The sequence below is a fragment of the Phyllostomus discolor genome, chromosome 1 (genome assembly GCF_004126475.2).
Source record: "Phyllostomus discolor isolate MPI-MPIP mPhyDis1 chromosome 1, mPhyDis1.pri.v3, whole genome shotgun sequence".
In the NCBI taxonomy this organism is placed as follows: Eukaryota; Metazoa; Chordata; class Mammalia; order Chiroptera; family Phyllostomidae; genus Phyllostomus; species Phyllostomus discolor.
Genome location: NC_040903.2, coordinates 127181861 through 127201163, shown reverse-complemented (window position 1 = coordinate 127201163; position 19303 = coordinate 127181861). Strand labels below are relative to the sequence as shown.

At 35.2% G+C, this 19303-nt stretch overlaps 1 protein-coding gene and 1 pseudogene across 3 annotated transcripts in view; both read left to right on the top strand.

The window, feature by feature from the left end:
- LRFN5 (leucine rich repeat and fibronectin type III domain containing 5) overlaps positions 1-19303 on the top strand; it is a 297779-nt gene that overhangs the window by 32816 nt on the left and 245660 nt on the right. The gene's annotated exons all lie outside the window — the stretch shown is intronic.
- LOC118501274 lies at positions 7665-8593 on the top strand (annotated as a pseudogene).

Below are 19303 nucleotides of genomic sequence, written 5' to 3'. Positions count from 1 at the left end.
TTGCTTGTGCTTATATCTGTGAAAGAACAAAGTGCAGGAAAGATTAGGACACTGTGGAGACAGAGTCATGTGGAGCATTCATGAAAAATTAAATGCTGTTAGCATTATCAGAACTAGGTCATTTTATTCTTTATTAAATTTATATATCATAGCCACTGATTAACCTGTACTTGGGTATTATAATTAGGTAAGTCTGAACTTTGTGTCAAAGATCTTGAACAACACTTACCATGTATAACAGATAAATAAAATAGTATCACGTTCAAAGATTGCCAAGATGTTTCTTCCTCAGATTTCATTGTCCTTTATCTCATATTTCACAGCTCTGTCTTGCATACATCTAGGATTCTCTATGTAATGACCTATTTTTATCTTTGGTTGCTTATGTCAGCAAAAGATGAAAAATCTCAAATCTAAAGAGAATACACAGGGCGATGCCTTAGGAACTATAGCTGAATTTCAAGGATGAGTGTTTGAAGAAATGGCACAAGTAATTTTATATTTTTCAAAGGTATAGTATGACTGCATAGGCAGGTTTAAAAAGAAAAAAACCCTCACACTCTCTCAAGTGAAAATTGCATGAACTATGAGCAGACATTCTCCTCCTAATATGAAAACTCAGCACAGTAACTTGAGACATATTTGATCATTCTTGGCGACAGGGTGATCTCTTTGGAGGGCATTTGAAAGCATTATTCTGAAGGTCTGTAAAGGACATTGGATTGGCCATATGAAATATTAACTGTACATTCAAGTATTATATAAAGGACGATCTAGAGAAATAAGAATGCATTTGATTGTAGATTTCAGAAAAAGAAGTAAATTCATATTTTTCTTTCACATCATTAAGAAATATGATTTGTATCATTTCTGATTAGTTATTGATTGGAAAAAGTGATATTTTGATTAAATTTAATCATGAATTTTAGCTATTTTGTGATAATATTTTTCAGTATTCCAAAACACTACACCATAGTAATTAGGATTACTGCTTTCTCTTTTCACATCAAAATCAGTACTTTTGGCATGGAATGGCTTATCGGTGCATTTTTATATGGATATTTTTAGTTTGCTTGGGAAAAAACATGAAGCTTAACATTCATTTGCTCTTTAAATTTCATAAATATACAGCCAGAGTGATAATTACCAGATTCATAGTGTCCCAAATAAGAAACTCATATGGTTCCTGTGGTTTGATAATGGCTTTATAATTTAGATTTAAAAGATTTTGAAAGGTGTGGGATAATTGTGCTTCCCTGAAACATCAGAAGTTGAAGATTTGAAACATTACTGTAGTCACATAAATCAACCAATTTCCCTTTGTTTTCATAGCGCAACATATTTTCCCTGGTTGAAAATGAGTGCATCAGCATAAAAGCCTCTTGAGCAAGAAAAATGTATATTGATCACCGTAAGTGCATTTCTGTAACACCCTGAAGTTATTGAAATTGACCTAAACCGTGCTTTATTTCTGACAATAGATTCTTTTCATGGGTTGCTACTTATTGATTTATAGCTTAATAGAGATACAAAAATAATTTTCATTGAGAAAAACACATGTGAGACTTTGTCTTACTATTTGAATTTGTTTTGTAGCACTAGGCAAACATCAAAAGCATTCTATTCAGAATGAGTTCACAGATAACCCACCAAAGCTCTTCCAGCACTCCTGTCCTCCAACAATATGCTAAAATAGATATGTGTGCTGCATTACCCCAGAGCACACTCGGCTATGAACATGTAGAGAAAATGGATTCTAGAGCAGAAGGCTATTTGTGTTATAACCTGAATTGTAGTGTTTCTCACACTTACCGTATCATTTCTTTGCATTTCACATTTTCCATTTGGAAAATGGTGATAACGTTAGTCTTCACCTAGCTCAATGGATGTTACAAAAATAGATGAGGCAGCATATGCAAATAGTTCACAGAGCTTTGAAAGAAAGTTGCTATGCAGATTGAGGTAAGGTGTAGGTCAAAACTACTGGCTAAGTAAGTCAAGTGCTTCTTCGTTGATATTTAGTTTCTACCATTCTATGGTAAACACTGGATGTCTGCCAAAGACATGGGGTATCACACAGAACTGGCACAGATTACAGGAATTTAGGTCTTTCTCCCATTTCTGCATTCTTGACAATTTGGATTAAGTAATGACTGTCAGTATGGATTATTGACAGAAATATAATTTGGTTAATGATTCATAATCCCCCACCAACATGCTAGTTATAAACTGTCTTTTATTTTTTTCCCCCTTAATATCTTAAACTCTGGAGTAAAAGGATGAGGGAGATGTTCTGTTGTCTTATACAGAATTGTACATAATATGATGCAGGTGTTTTGAATGCTAGATAAATATTATAGAAAGATAATTAGCTGGATTAAACCACCAGTAATTTAAGTGCAAATGATTGTGTCATACCTGTGTGCTGTTACTGCATTGTCACAATTCATACCAGATAGTTTAGCAAAAGTAAGAGAGATGAATTAAGAGCCTTACATGATCAGTATGAGGAGGCCATCTAAATGTAGTACTAAAAGTACATCTTAACTAATTTATAATTCAGGATCAAAATCTAGTGCTTAGGGAAATCATAGGTATTTTTGACTCCCCAGGTGTTTTGTTGGTAAGCTAATGTAGGATTATTTGGGTATGGATTTTGTAATTTCTTCATAAAATAAAGCAAGAGAAAAATATATCTACATGTACTTTTAATTCTGAATGTTGTTATATTTTTCAGAACAATTTTGAATAAATGAAGGTGACCAAACAGAAACTAAACAATTAAAACCAGTAAAATATTTAATATGTATTAGTACAATTAAAGATAGATAGATGATAGATGATAGATTGATGATAGATAGATAGATGATAGATAGATAGATAGATAGATGTGATATCCTGTAAGAATACTGAAGTAGAAAAATTATTTTAGAATATATTTCCTTTCAGGGATATTTTTGAAACTAAAATATACCTCCCCAGCTCACTCTACTGCTTCCCTCACCCCAAAACTATATATGTTAGTTTCTAAATGTTCTAGTATATTTGAAAGTCAATCTCTTTGCATCATCAGATTAATTCATGGTCCTGGTTCTTGCTTCAGTAGCTAGCCCCTATGCACTAAAAAAAAAAAAAATGAATCCAGTAATGTTACTTTATATCTTTTCTGTAACTATGTTCCCTGGGCACAATCTCTGCCTCCCCTCTGGGACATACATACACATACACCCCACACATGTTTTTCTGCTTAAGCTAATTCCTTGTTATTTCCATATGTTCTTTAAGTTTTGGATTTGCATGCTCTGGTGTTCTCATCTTTCCACACACAGGAAAACATTCCCTCCCAGTGCCTGTGGTCCAGTTTTCCTTGACCTGCAACTCTCCCCCTCCTAATCTGTCAGCCTCAAAGTGCATTCTTCCGTGAATACACAAAAACTGATCTTTTCCTCCTTGGTACCCTATAGCAAATCACAGTTTAGCAAATTGCCCTGTGTAGCATATGGTGCTATAAAAATAAATTACTAGTGTAGAAAATTGAAATGAGAAATAATTGGAATACTTTTCCTGTATGAAGTCACTATTGAAAACGAAAGTAGTATTTTGTTTCTAATGCTATTCAGTTGGCTGCTTTAGTTTTGCAAACCCCTGAGAGTTTTAGAATAAACAGATACTCTGAGATCCTAAAAGTCCTATAACATGATTGCAGCCAATTAGGTATTTCAGATACTTCTTTTGTGAATTTCAGATTTCTAATACACTTAAGATAATTTGTATTTACAGCTTTCATGTAGGCAGATTCCAAGTGTTGAATCCTTTTAAAATAACATTTTGTTATAGTATAAAGAAATTATGAAAATCATTTATGCTGCTTTATGTTTAAATTCATCATGTAACAAGGCGTATCGTTCTTTTACCTTGTTTTTTTAATGTTTCTACAGGATAAGGATTTATAAAATATAGGTTATATTTTATAATAGATAGCTTTGCATATATAATACCTAGTATATAAAATGTATATCTTACTGCACACAAAATGCCATCATTATGCATCATGAACCATACACATACTATAGCAGGATGGGATAAGCAGATTCTGTGTATTGGTTGAGGATAAAGTTGAAGCCACCTTTTGAACCCCGTGATGAAAGAGAGAAGAAAAACTTTCCCAAGCAAAATATATATGGGTATTTGCATTGGCATGTGTTTTAAATCCTTCTCCTACTTCCTCAAACTTTCAGACACTCTGTTATTTGACAGCTTAATTCCCAAACATTGAGAAACAGAACAGATGGATGTTGGAATCCTGGGAGAATTTTGGCTGAAGGCACAAGTTTATCTTCCACAAAGAACATAAGATCAGAGAATCTTAAAATGAAATGAGAAGAAATTTTGAGGATCATCTTTGCCATTCCAGATTAAAGCATAAGTTCTTTTTTGTTACCGTCTTCTAAAAGCAGCTGTCTAGTTCCTGTAGGATAACCACAGTGAGATGACCAGTGTAATGGTCAAGAGCTTTGGCTGTTGTTCAGTCCCACTGGGCCTATCTGTTCTACTCTTGCTAACTCAGAGAGCTTAACCTTTTAATGCTTTAGTTTCCTCAACTGTAAAATGAGATTAATAATAATATTTACCTTATAGGGTGGTTGCAGGGACTAAAAGAGATGATGCCATAAAGTGTAGCATATTGCCTAGGAGAAAACTCTCAGTGAATTTTAGCAGTTATTTTTATAAAATTACTTCATTGAAGAGCTTGTTAAAAGTTTTTTTTTTCATATGTTAAGTCCCAAACAACAATCTTGCTACTTCTATATGTTAAAATCATTTATGCCTTCTTTCAGGCAGTCAAAAGGACTTTTTAAAGTCAGAACCATTTAAGCACTTAAGTACAGGTAACTTATTTCTCAAGTATTTTCTTTTTGAAGCTGATATCCTGAGTTATTTCATCTCCTCATATGCTATGATTCATCATTCTGGCTATACTTTTGGGGGTATTGAGCATGCATGTTAATGTTTCTCTAGAAACTGAGTGAAATATTCTTGGTGGGATAGAGAGGCAGAGTTAAGCAGAATTATCACCTCCCCTTTCTTGTGTCCTCTGCTTCTGCCGCTGCTCATTCTGTTTTTCTTATTATTTTGAGGCAGTTTATACTTCACTTTAAACAGGCTAAGTTTTCTTGTTACATTGAGACAATTACATATTACCTTTCAGTTGGCATCACTGGAGTCAAGTTTGCAGTCAACTCAAAATCTAAAACAATGCTATCCCCTGTCCTTTTGATTGGATGCTTTTTGTTATGTTGCCTTTATCACGTATATTTCTCTTGTCTTTGTTTTACAAGATGTTCTTAAGTCTTAGTGAAGAAACCCTACCTATTCCTATAACAATAAGTTTGACTCCTGAGACCATCCTGTTTTCTCTCTTGCTGAACCATAGCAAGCACTGCCTCAGTGTGTTGGGGAAGATATTCAAAGTGGAAGGAGAAATGGTGCTCCCCAGACAAGACAGAAGTCTCAGCAGACACAGACTCTATTTTTATATCCCATTTATTAGGATCACGTCCCCCTGTAACTAACCCCCCCCCCCATAACTCTTTCTTTGGCCATGAGAAACTACTATAGAAAGTCTGCTGACTAATTATGTCCTCATGACCTTGCAGCATCATTTTACTTTGGGGCTAATTTTGTTTTTTTTTTTCTTTTTATCTTATTTCTATTTATTCATTTATGCAAAAACAATATCAGAAATATGTAATATGTGTTTTTCTTTTATGTTAGGGCATCCTCAATTTTCTTAGAAAATTTAGTGAATATTTATTGTGCAAGACAGTGCTCTCTGTTATTAGGGGGATCTCTTTCACCTGTGATACTAGCCATGGGTCCAAGACAGTTTTGAAGCCATCTCCCAGTGGGCAAGGACAATTGAGAGGCTTCCTGATAGCCTTAAAGTCTAGATTGATTTGGGGTTGGTTCAAGACAGAGTCTATGTTATCTGCGTCTTCATCATATATGAACTAAGGGGAGTGCTCAGAGAACAGTAAGGAGTCTTGTTTTCCTGGGAATCTGTGAGGAAGATGAAGAAATAACTAGACAGGTGAATTTGATGAAGGCTTTTTTGAAGAGTACATGTTCATACTATGCTTTTATTGGTATACACTCATATGTGCACCTCAACATTATGTCAAAGATTATTTCAGTAATTGGCTACAACCTTTTTTGAGTCCTGTCTCATCAAGTTCTTCTGGTGTTTATACTGTTGATTTTATAACCAATATCCCTTCTCATCTTACCATTACGATTTATGCATTTGGATAACACACAGAGGTTTGGATTCTGTATATTTTAACATGCTTTGAATTATTACCAGTCACAATGTCATAGAAACAAAAGATGTCACATACCAACACCTGGCCTAGGTGCTTAGACTGTGGCTCATATAATAGGCCCCTGACCCCCACTTATCTGGGTAAGCAAATTGGTCAAGTGTCAGGCAAAGGAATTCAAACATTATCCTATAAAGTTTCATGTTATGGAAAAATATAGTCCAGAAATAACATGGCCAGCAGTTTCATATATGTAGCAATACAGAGGAGGTGAGACACATGTGCGTCAGGAGACTTTTGCAGTAGGCACAAGCAGAGGATGAAGAGGCCACGTGGAAGCACAGTTCACAGGCATTGGCAAATTAAGTAGACAGAGAAAAGGAGGGAGAGATTGGTTGCAGGTGATACTGTGAGTTTTTGTTTGATTAAATAATGGAGAAATTGTGACTTTAATAAGGATAAGGAATCTGGAGGATGTGGCATGTCAGGAATTGGGTGAGTCTGTCTAATAGGTTTGGACATGTTGATTTTGAAGTGCAAGTAGAGGAAAAGCAGGGATTCAAAATTTAAAACAGAAGTAATAAGGAAGCCAAAGCTGGACCAAAAGATTTGGGCTTATTTAAAGAAATTTTTGAAGTGATTGGATGGATGAGATTATCAATTGGGGACAAACTGAGAGCAGTGGACAGAGGTGATAGGAAGAGAGATGACAAATTTTAAGCGACAGGAGGAGCAATAGCTGGACTCAGATAGTTCAAGAAGAGTAAAAGTTATATAGACAAATAGGAGTGAATACAATAACTAATAAGAATAATAACTAAGAATAATTGTGCAGTTTGATAATCTGAGATTATAATCTCTATGTAAACCTATATTGTCATTTACATTTGTATCTTTCTGTATGTTTTCATATAATTTCATCTTTTTAAAAAATATGAGTATACTTTTGAAGGTAATGTACAAGCTACATTAGCATCATGCTAAGCAGGGAATCAGCATATCCCTAATTATAACATTTGAACAATACAGTCATCATTTTTATCATCGTTATTATTTAACAAGGTTATGGAATGGAAATTACCATTATGGCTTAATATCGTACTTGAAATATTTAGGAAAAAATAGATGTTATAAGTGAAAAGTTATGTTTATTATTATTTGCAGATTATTTTCTCAATTCAGAAATCCCCTGAATCAGAAAATACATCAGATACATCAGAAATACTGAGCATTCATTAATATTATCAAAATATAAATATGTACAATGAAGTAGCTTACTTCTAAAAATCAGCAGTTAGAAATAAAACACTTGTGCTGTCAAATAGTAGCAGAAGCATAATATAGCCAAGGATAAGTAGAACAAGACATGTAAGAACATTATACATGAAGACATTGCCTTTTGGCCCTCTGAGCAGCACCATGGTGGTCAGCAAGAACAAACCCATTACAAAGGGTAGAAAAAGGCACTCAAGAAAAAAGTGGTTGATCCATTTTTCTAAGGAAGATTGGTTTGTTGTGAAAGTACCAGCTATGTTCAATATGAGAAGTATTGGAAACACACTAGTGATGAGAACTCAGGGAACCAAAACTGCATCTGGTGGTGTCAAGGTTGTGTTTTTGAAGTGAACCTAGTGGATCTGCAGAATGATGAAGTTCTATTTAGAAAATTCAAGCTAATTACTGAGGTTGTTCAGGTTAAAAACTGCTGACTAATTTTCCATGGCATGGATCTTACCCATGACAAAATGTGCTCCATGATAAAAAACTGACGAAGCATGATTAAAGCTCATATTAATGTTAAGACTTCCACTGGTTATTTGCTTCATCTATTCTGTGTTGGTTTTTCTTAAAAAAAAAAAAAGCCCACACAGCAAGCAGATTCTTAAGAGCTTTCCATTCAGCATCAACAGGTCTGCTAAATCTGGAAAATAATGATGGAAATCACGACCAAAAAGGTGCAAATGACTTGAAAGAAGTGGTCAATAAATTGATTCCAGATAGCATTGGAAAAGACATAGAAAAAGCTTATTAATCTATTTATCCACTCTATGAAGTCTCTGTTAGAAAAGTCAAAATGCTGGAGAAGCCCAAGTTTGAATTGGGAAAACTCATGGAGCTTCCTGGTGAAGGTAGCAGTTCTGGAAAATCTCCGGGGGATGAGACAGGTGTTAAAGTTGAATGAGCTGATGGATATGAGACTCAGACCAAGAATCTGTTTAAAATTCAGACTTTTGATGGTGACAAAAACCTGTTGTGATGTTAAATAAATAAAATATATCAAAGAGAAAAATAAAAGTAAAAATAGAACTATAAGACTTCATGAAGGAAATTTAATAAGAGGTAAATAAATGTCATTAACAAGTCTCTTGGTTGATGTGTTTCAAATTGTAAAGATGTTATTTTTTTTTGCAAATATTTTATGCATTTATTAGAATCCATCTATCCTCTACTCCCTAGAAAATGACATCTCTTTTTGAGGGGAACAACTAATTCCCAATTTCATTTGAAGACTAAACCTTTACATTGAAAGAAAAAATCAAGACATTGAGACATTGTGATAAATTAATAATAATAATAATAATAATAATAAACTTGTCCTGTCAAATTCTACGTGTAATATAAATATTGGTAAAATTACCAAAAAGGGATTTAATGGGAATAAATGTTACTAGCAAAATAAGTCAAAGTAAATATGGCAATTTACTTTTGGGGCTAGAATTTTTATAATGTCGAAAAAAAACAGATTAGTAAATAATTGAGATAATTTTAAAGTTGGAAAATATGCTTAAGATAATTATTCATTACTATATATCTAAATCAACCCTCACATATTAAATATTAGGCTACTAATAAATTTTACATTTATAGTGCTCAAAGGCAAGAATAATTTGAAAATAATTTGGAAAAGATTTCACTACATAAACATTTTTTGATAAATAGAAACAAAAAATTTAATAAGTAAATGGTATACCGGTGAAAGATCTGCAGTGTAGATGAGTGACAAAGGTTTACCATACCCAGGGCTGGTGATGATTCGGTGTTTTATAATAGGTGAAATGGTCAAAGTCAACGAAAGTGATGATATGACCACATACATTGCTAATTAAAGGTGCACCCCATGGGTACAAGTCTGTGAGTGTATGGGAATTCACATGAGCTTTTCTTGGAGAGTAAACTGATAAGACCTTTCAAAGGGCAACCTGTTAGTATGTATATAATTTGAAGATAGGTGGACCTTTTAGTCCAGAAAATCATGCTGAGAAATATTTCTTAAGGAAATAATTAAAATATGGATTTATTTATTAATTTTTTAAAAGATTTATTTATTTATTTATTTATTTTTAGAGAGGGAGGGGGGGGGGAGAGAGAGAGAGAGAGAAACATCAATGTGCGGTTGCTGGGGGTTATGGCCTGCAACCCAGGCATGTACCCTGGCTGGGAATCGAACCTGGGACACTTTGGTTCCCAGCCCGTGCTCAATCCACTGAGCTACACCAGCCAGGGCTTTAAAATATGGATTTATATGTGTGAGTATATGGATTTACTGAAGAGTACTTATGATACAAAACCAGTAAAACATTTTAAATTATGTGGTAAATTAACTTATAATACATTGCTATACAAAACACACACAAATGAACACATTAGAAGGTGGTACCTCCATCAAATACTGAAATCAAGATGTTCATAATACACTCTTAAGTGAATATTATAGACTACACATATAATATAATTTCATTAAAATGAGAGAAAAGGAGAGAGATATAATTTTAATATTTAGTGGCTGGAAGGATATACACCAAAATTTAAAAATATATACGGGACCTATATTTTCATTTTTTGTTACAGTTTTTATACATAAAATAAGCATATATTAACTTCTAGTTGGAAGAAGACAGGGCTATATATAAACATTGTCTCATTTATTTAGACATGAAGGCAGCAAATGTATTCTGTGCTCAGCTCATGGAAAGAGAGCAAATTGTGCAAATTATTTGCTATCACAGCATTTTCACGAATCCTCAACAACCACAACCAATTTGAGCTTCCTTAGTGGAAACTTTTAATGAGTGTTCAAGTTATGCTACGATAATGCAAAGTCACTCAGCTGACTCGAGTTAGTAATTCTCTAACTCGGGGGTGTCTGTGGCAAAGTCTAAATCTCAAGAGTAGAGCACTCGAGTTCTGCTTCTGATATGTTCCCTGAGAAAATCTAGGACATGAGCTAAAAAGGCAGTTTGAATGAGAATTAGCCAACTGTAATACAAAAAATAATTGGAAGAACAAGATTAAATTTTGACATTTATACTCACACAAAGAACCTGAAATGGAAAAAAGAAAAGCATTAGCCTTCCACATCTTCTGGCAGACAATTCAGCTTGTAATTCTTTCATTTCTCCATGAATATATGTATCTGAGCAACCTGGGAAATGGTGCTAGGATATACCGTTCTTTGAGAATAAAACTAGATATCCAAGTACTAAGGTGTGTGAAGCTTAACATTTTTGTTGTAAAGTAGTTAATTAAAAAAGTGTAACTGAGCCAAAAATAATACTAAGCAAAGCATACAATATTAGCCAGTTGCTACTCTCAGCTGCTAGTTAGTTTGCTAGAGCTGCTATAATAAAGTACCACAGACTTGGTGGCGCACACAACAGAACTATGTTTTCTCACTATTCTGTATTTTAGAAATCAAGTTTGCTTTCTCTGAGGCCTCTGCCCTTGGCGTGTAGATAAATGTCTTCAACTCTACATCCTCACATGTGTGTTCGCATCCTAATCTCTTGTTTAATGACTTATCTCCATATACAGTCACATTCTGAGGTACCAAAGCTTAGCGCTTCAACATACAGATCTGTGGGGAATACAACTAAATAATTTAGTTGTGTTTAGCAAGTCAATAATTAAAATAAGTTTGGGAATTTTATATGTCACCAGGAGAGAGTAAAATAGGAAAATATGGCAGGAAGTGATGGGCTGATATCCACTAGTGCCAGGGAAGGCCTCTGCTGAGGTGACATTTGAGTTATATTACCTTACTGATAAGAAGTGCTCTGTAAGCAAAGGAACAATATGAGCAAATTCCCTTTGAATAAAATGATCTTCATGTGTTTAAAGGGCAGAAGTCGGTGATTTTGACTAAAATAAAGAGACTTAAAGTGGAAGAGAGGATTGTGGTCAGAGAGAGAGGCCTTCAGATTATAGAGAGCTTTGGGGAGTGCAGTAAAAAGTTTAGATTGTAAGTATAATTGCATTCCTTGGAATATTTGAGTCAGGAGAGTAACTTGCCCTCACAAACACTTAAGAAAGATCATTCTTGCTCAGAAGAGAGGCAGGAAGGGGAGGATGGAGAGCAATAGAATTGCTGCTGCAGGCAAGAGGGGAAGGTGGACTTGAGAAGGGCTGGGGAAGTAGAAATGGGCAGAAGTCATCAAATTTGTGGAATATTTTGGAGATACAGATGATAAGAGTGAGAGCTGGATTGGATGTGTAATGTAACAAGAAACAAGTAATTCAAGATGAATCTTAACCTTTGGGTTTGTTTTTTGTTGTTGTTTCTGTTACTGTGTGAAAGGTGGTATATTTACTGGATGACTTTTTGAGGGGTATATTTAGAGGAAAAATAACAAGTTCTTTCTTGTCAAAGGAAATCTGAAATAGAGAAGATGATAGACAATGAAATATGAATCTTATTTTCAGGAAAGGGTTCCCTGTAGATAAGTCCTTTGAGTTTGAGAGTTTTCAGTGTATACTTGGTATTTGAAGCCTTGGGGAGCTAGATGAGGTTAGACATGTTGAGTACAGAGAGAGAAAAGAAGGGATTCCAGGACAGTGTTACATGAAGTTTTAAGTTTAGAGGAGATAGAGGTCCTAGAAAAAATTTTACTCCATGAAGTAAAAGAAATTCAAGAGTATAGGGTCTGGGGTGTTGTGCACTCTGACCAGCAGGGTCCACAGTGTTATGGATGCCACGAACAAACTCACATGGACTGCAGAAGTCCTGTGGAGAAAAGGGGATGGCATGGCCACTCGCTGAGTGAGAGCGCACCTGACCCATGCCTGGACAAGCTTTTGTTGCCTTTCTGGGAGCATTACCTCAAGGAAGGTCTTCATTCATCATTGTCAGGGAGTAATGATCAAACAATAGATAACATTCAAAGAACTATGGAGGCTTATTCTGAGTCAGGGTCAGTTAGCTAAATGGCCATAAAACTTTGGGAAACAAACTCATTTCATGCTTGGACCTTTATCAGAAAATTGAGCACATTCTTAGCAAAGCAGGATTCACAGGATTTTATGCATTCTTTCTTAAGCCTGGTTGCCCCAGGGACCATTTCTGCCCAGGGCTGCACCACCATTTCCCATTGTTTCAGGCTTAAGTCAGGTGGGGGAAGTAAGGCAGCCAAGAGATTAGGAGACTTCTCAAAGACAGTACAAGGACTCAGGCTATGTCAAAGCTGAGGGGTGAGGGTCCATCACCCCTTTTTCTATAGCCCCCCAACTCCTTCCCTGAGGGCCTTTTTGTGACTGTGCCTGCCTTAAGTTGTCCCTCCCTTGAGGAATGTTACTGGTCATTGGCTAACTAGTCATCTGCCCAAGGCCAAGCACGGTGAAGTAAAAGGGGACAGAGGTGGTGCCCCTGCAAGGAAGATAAGCCTTGTCTCCTTAGTGGTTTATGGTTCCAAGATCTCTTTACTCAGCCTTTGCCATGACTGAGTAAAGAAGAAGTGTTACATCTTCTAAAACCAGGCAGGGCAGTTCCTAACACTGGGGAACCTAGATATGTTTTCAAGAAGGAATAATCCATTTTGTCAAATGCTACTGAATAGTTGAATAAGGTGAGAATAGATAATTTATCATTTGTTTTGGTAAAATATAAATTTTTGGTGTTCTCACTAAAAGCCATTTAATTTGACTGATGGTAATTATAGCACTATTTGAGTATATTTAATGAAAAGTAAGAGATGGAGAAATAGATACAAAGGCTCAAAATGTAAATAGAAAAAATATGAAATTAAAACATTAGAAAAGATTACAACATTGTATCATTATTCCCTTATGGGAAAAAGGTGTTTTTTTTTTCATGAAGATAAAAAAAAACACTGATAAATTTGACTTTAATTACAATAAAAAGAAAACAAAAACAATAACCAAAAACATTTTTAGTCATTAGGAAAATTTAGATCAAAATTATAAAGAAATACTTCCTACATCCACTGGTACAAAATATCCATATCATAAAAGCCCCAAGTTAATAACAGCCCAAATGTCTATCAACTAAAGAATAAATGTAAAGAAAAACAGCATATAATCACATAGGTAATCAAAATGCACCACATTCAAATCATCTTTAGTAGCTAATAAAGGGGTGGTATTGATTTAAACAGACAGTTGAACAATCCAGTAATATTTTCACAGAGTAGCACAATCTTTCTCATATTGTGTATTAACTTTATAATTATTTTGTCTCACTGACTTAACAGGTGTCTGCATTTTAAAATATACATGTGTTGAGTGAGTGAGAATACTATTTATTATTCATCAGTTCTAAATCTTCGTCAGGCCAATTCTTTATAGAGATAATATTGTAAGTGGTTTTTAATTTAGTCTTACAATACATTTGAGCAACTACCTCTGTAAAGTCAGAAATATTATTAGCTTCTCTAATATTAAGTTTACCTACAACTTTTGTATTATAACATACAGTAGATTCATGGATACATAGTACACTATAAATTAGATATAATGACATATTTGTCCTCTTCAAAAATCTACCTTTTCTTATAGAAGTGTGGGTTAGTGACCATTTCTCTTATTATTTCAGGATCCCACACTTCTTAAAAACATAGCCAAATTCTTTTTCTTTGGTTACATGCTTTGAGAGTTGTGAGTTGTGAGTTGTGTCCCATGAGTTTCAGTTCTATTTAGGGTTCCGGCCAAGATGGAGATATAGGTAGAGATGCTTTGCTTTCTGGCAAAAGCAAAAGAAGATAACAACTAATTTAAATACTAAAATATCCAGAACTGCCAGGAAATCAAACTGATTGGAAGTTTGACACCCAAGGAGTTAAAGAAGAAATATTCATCCAGACTGGTAGGAGGGTCAGAGATAGGAAGGCAGGGCAGAAAGGATGCACGGCAAGTCAGTAGACCTGGTAGGTGAGGTGGTGGCTGGTGGATAGGATTTCTCACATTTGCATGCAGATAAGCCTGGAGGAAAAACAGGGGAGCAAGAGAGATCCTATAACTCAGGGTTTCTGTGTGGGAAACTAAAGCCCCAAAACCTCTGGTTGTAAAAACCTGTGGGGTTTATAGCACCAGGAGAAGCTTCCAGTCTCACAAGAGAGTCCATTGGAGAGGCCCACGGTGTCCAAGAACATACACAAGGCCACCCACCTGAGAATCAACACCTTAAAGGGCATGATCTGCTTGTGGGAAGCCAGGAAAGTGATGGAAAGTGGGGCAAGAGCTGAGTAAACTCCATTGTTCCCTCCTGACCCCTCCCTCACAGATAGCACCATGATGCAGTGCAGTGAGTTGCCCTGCCGTGGTGAACACACAAAGCTTCATCCCTTACAACATAACAGGTGCACCAAGACAAAAAAATAATATGGTCCAAATGGAAGAACAGGTCAAAATTCCAGAAAAAGAACTCAGTGATGAGGACATAGCCAACCTATCTAATGCAGAGTTCAAAACACTGGTAATCAGGATGCTCACAGAAATGATTGAGTGCAACTGCAAAATAAAGGAACAAGTGAAGGTTATACAAAGTGAAATAAAGGAAAATATACAGGGAACTAACAGTGAAGGGAAATAAACTGGGACTCACGTCAAGAACTTGGAACACAAGGAAGAAATAAAGATCCAACCAGAACACAATGAAGAAATAAGAATTCCAAAAATGAGAAGAGGCTTAGGAACCTCTGGGACAACTTTAAATGTTCCAATATCTGAATCACAGGGGTGTGAGAAGGAGAAGAGGAAGAGCAAATAATTGAAAACTTATTTGAAAAAATAATGAAGGAAAACTTATCCTATCTGATGAAGGAATTATACATGCAAGTCCAGGATGATCAGAGAGTCCCAAAGAAGATGGATGCAAGAAGAAACACACCAAGACCCATCACAATTAAGTTATCCAAAATTAAAGAAAAGAAGAGAATCTTAAAAGCAGTAAGAGGAAAGGAGATAGTTATCTACAAAGGTGTTCCCATAAGACTATGAGCTGATTTCTCAAAAGAAACTTTATAGGCAAGAAGAGGCTGAAAAAAAAGTATTCAAAGTCGTGAAAGGCAAGGACCTAAATCCAAGATTACTCTATCCAGCAAAGCTATAATTTAGAATGGAAGAGCAGATAAAGTGTTTCCCAGATAAAGTAATGCTAAGGGAGTTCATCATCACCAAGTGCTTATTATATGAAATGTTGAAGGGACTTATCAAAGAAAAAGAATATAAAAAAACTATGAAGAGTAAAATGACAAGAAACTCATAAGTATCAACAACTGAATTAAAAACAAAACCAAAGCAAACAACTGCACAGAACAGAAGCACAGAAATGGGGATCACATGAAGGGTTCTCAGTGGGGAGAGGGCAGTGGAGAATGAGGGAAAAGGTACAGGGAATAAGAAACATAACAGGTAGGCACAAAATAGTCAGGGTGAGGTTAAGAATACTATAGGAAGTGAAGACGCTAAAGAATTTATGTGTATAACCGATGGACATGACCTAAGGGAGGCAGGAAATGCTGGAGATTGTGGGGTTGCAGGGCAGAGGGGCATAAAGGGAAGAAAAAATTGGGACAACTATAATAGCATAATCAATAAAAATATACTTAACAAATAAAGTTTTAGTCCTATATAAAGTTTGTCCAATACCCACTAGTTATGTTATAGAAAAGGAATGATTGGCTCTCAGTTGTGGCATCAAAAAAAAGCCATTGGTCTCATGGCACATAAAGTACTATTCATGTACATTTAATGATAAACCCCTTTCACCCCCCCCAAAAGAAAAATGGAAGGTGAAGAAGTAGGTAAAACATGGCAGACACTTTGGAAGAGTTTTACTTCAGTAGAGAAATGGGAATCCACTAGAAGCATGTGTGGATCCCAGAGAATTTATGTTTAAGGGTGTGTTTTGTAGATGTTGCTTAAATTAGATGATATTAGTTGGTTTGGTGAAATGAGTTATTTAGTAAAGAAGAAACTGATAGTGCAGCAAGACAGGAATACTTCAGAAAATAATTCCTGGGGTACTTAAGAGGAGATGGGATCTAGGACATGATAGAGAGGATGGCCCTAGACAGATTATGAAGATACATACGGGGATGAATTGGAAGAATTGGTGGTGAGCAAATGAAATAATCCTTATTTTATGCATTTATTCTCTTTATGCATTGTTAGTAATGTCATCAGCTGAGTATGATGGAATAAAAATGTCTAGGGAACTTGATGAACACATTGTGAAATAGTCACCTTGAAGAGGGGGAAGTGTAGGAGCATGTGAGGCAGTCTGACATTGTTAAAGGATTCCTGGAATTGAGTTGTCATGAACTTGTGATTGGTACTGCTGCTTGAACCAGTAATGTTCAGCTGTTGAGCTCAGATGTTTTTTTTATTATTGAGGTGTAACTAACATAACACTATATTAATTCCAGATATATAATGTAATGATTTGATACTTGCATGTATAGCAAAATTATCACCACAATAAGTGGATATATACCTATATCCATCAACAGATATAGATATAGTTTTTTTCTGGGGTTGAAGACTTTCAAGATCTATTTTCCTAGCTACTTTCAAATATGGTACACAGTATTATTAACTGTAGTCATCAAACTGTACATTATTTCCCCATAATTTACTCATTCTATAACTGAAAATTTGTACCTTTTGACCCCCTTTACTCATTTCACCCACCCCCACACACTGCCTCAGGCAACCACCAATCTGTTCCCTATATTTGTGAGCTCAGCTTGTTTTGTTGTTTTTTTTTAAGATTATATTTATAATTGCAATCATACAATACTTATCTTTTTTCTCTCTGACTCATTTCACTCAGCATAATTGTATTAAGGCCCCTTCATTTTGTTACAAATGGCAAAATTTATTATGGCTTTTGGCTGTATTATATATATATATACACACACACACATTCAGGGTGGGGCAAATGTATGTTTACAGTTGTGAGTATACAAAACAGTTTATTCTTATATTGTATTAATTATTTGCCATGGGAACAACTGTAAACCTACTTTTGCCCCACCACATATATATATGCATATGCATATATGTATATGTGTGTATATAGATATATGTACATATGTATATGTATATTTCATTTTCTTTATCCATTCATCTACTGATGGACACTTAGGTTGCTTCCATGTCTTGCCTCTTATAAATAATGCTGCATTGAACATGGGAGTTCAGGTATCTTTTCTAGATACTAATTTTATGTCCTTTGGATAAATCCCCAACATTGGAATTGTCAGATGATATAGTAGTTCTGTTTTGAATTTTTTGAGCAGTGTCCATACTGTTCTTCATAATGGCTACACCAATTTGCATTTCCACAAGGGTACCCTTTCCTCCACATCCTTGCCAATACCCATTATTTCTTATCTTTTTGGTAGTAACCATTCTAACGGGTGTAAGGTGATATCTCATTGTGGTTTTGATTTCCAGTTTCCTGGTGATTGAACATCTTTTCCTGAAAATATGTTGAACATCTTTTCATGTGTCTGTTGCCCATCTGTGCGTCTTCAGAAAAATCCTACTCAGATCCTTTGCCCATTTATAATCCAATTTTTTTGTCATTGAGTTATATGAGTTTTTTATGTATTTTAGATATTAACTCTTTATCAGAATATGATTTGCAAATTTTTCTCCTATTTGATAGGTTGTTTTTAATTTCATTGATGGTTTTCTTTGCTGTACAGAAGCTTTTTGTTTTGATGTAGTCCCACTTATTTATTTTTGCTTTTGTGGCCTTTGCTTTTCATGTCAAATCCAAAAATTCGTTGCCAAGAATGATGTCAAGGATCTTCTTGCACATGTTTTCTTATAGCAATTTTATAGTTTCAGGTCTTGCATTGAAGTTATTACTATATTTTAAGATAAATTTATGTATGGTATAAGTTAGTGGCCCAGCTTCATTCTTTTGCGTGTGGCTGTTGGGTTGAATTTTTGGAAGAAATATGCAGTAAAGATATGTGCAGGCAAGTAGTACTGCTGTACTACTGAATATTTACTGAGCAAGAGGAATATGAACATATAATGTGGTGATAAAGAGCAAAGTTCTGGTGTGGTAGAGAGGAGGCCTCAGTGATATCAGAAAGTTGTTGGAATTTTAGAATAAGTGGCCTTGAAGGATTAGATGTGATAATCAGATAGGAGGTACAGTTGTCAGTAATAACAGGGCCCATTGTAGTACCAGTACAGGGGTGACTAAGATAAGGTGGAAAAAAAGATCATTGAACCAAAAGATATCAAGGAGATGAGGTGTCATATTCTTGATTTATTTTTTATGTAGCTAAGAATTATGAGAGCATCCTTTGTGAATTGGAAGATGGAAAACAAGGAACCAAAGTCATCACTGAATGAGGAATGTATTGAGAATGTCGGAAGTTTAAGTAAAGACAGTGAAGAAGGAGATGGGGTAGAGAAGTCTGATGACACGCATTCAAAGGAGGTGGGGTTTGAAAGAGGAGAGAGTTAAAAAATTTCAAGGAGGAGCAAAGAGGACACTTAAGTTGTTTTCTTCCTCTTCTTTGATGTGTGGGAGGAAAACAAAAACAACCTCTTCTTAAGAATGTGAAAGGAGAAGCATGCCTTCAAGAAGACCTAGGTGTCAGATAATAAGTAAGTAGGTAGGTAATAAATTGAATGAGTTTCAGAGAAAACTTAGGATACCAAAGAACAAGTTTGAAAGGGAATATTAATAAGGCTAGTGAGGGAAGGGCTGGAACATTTTTTAA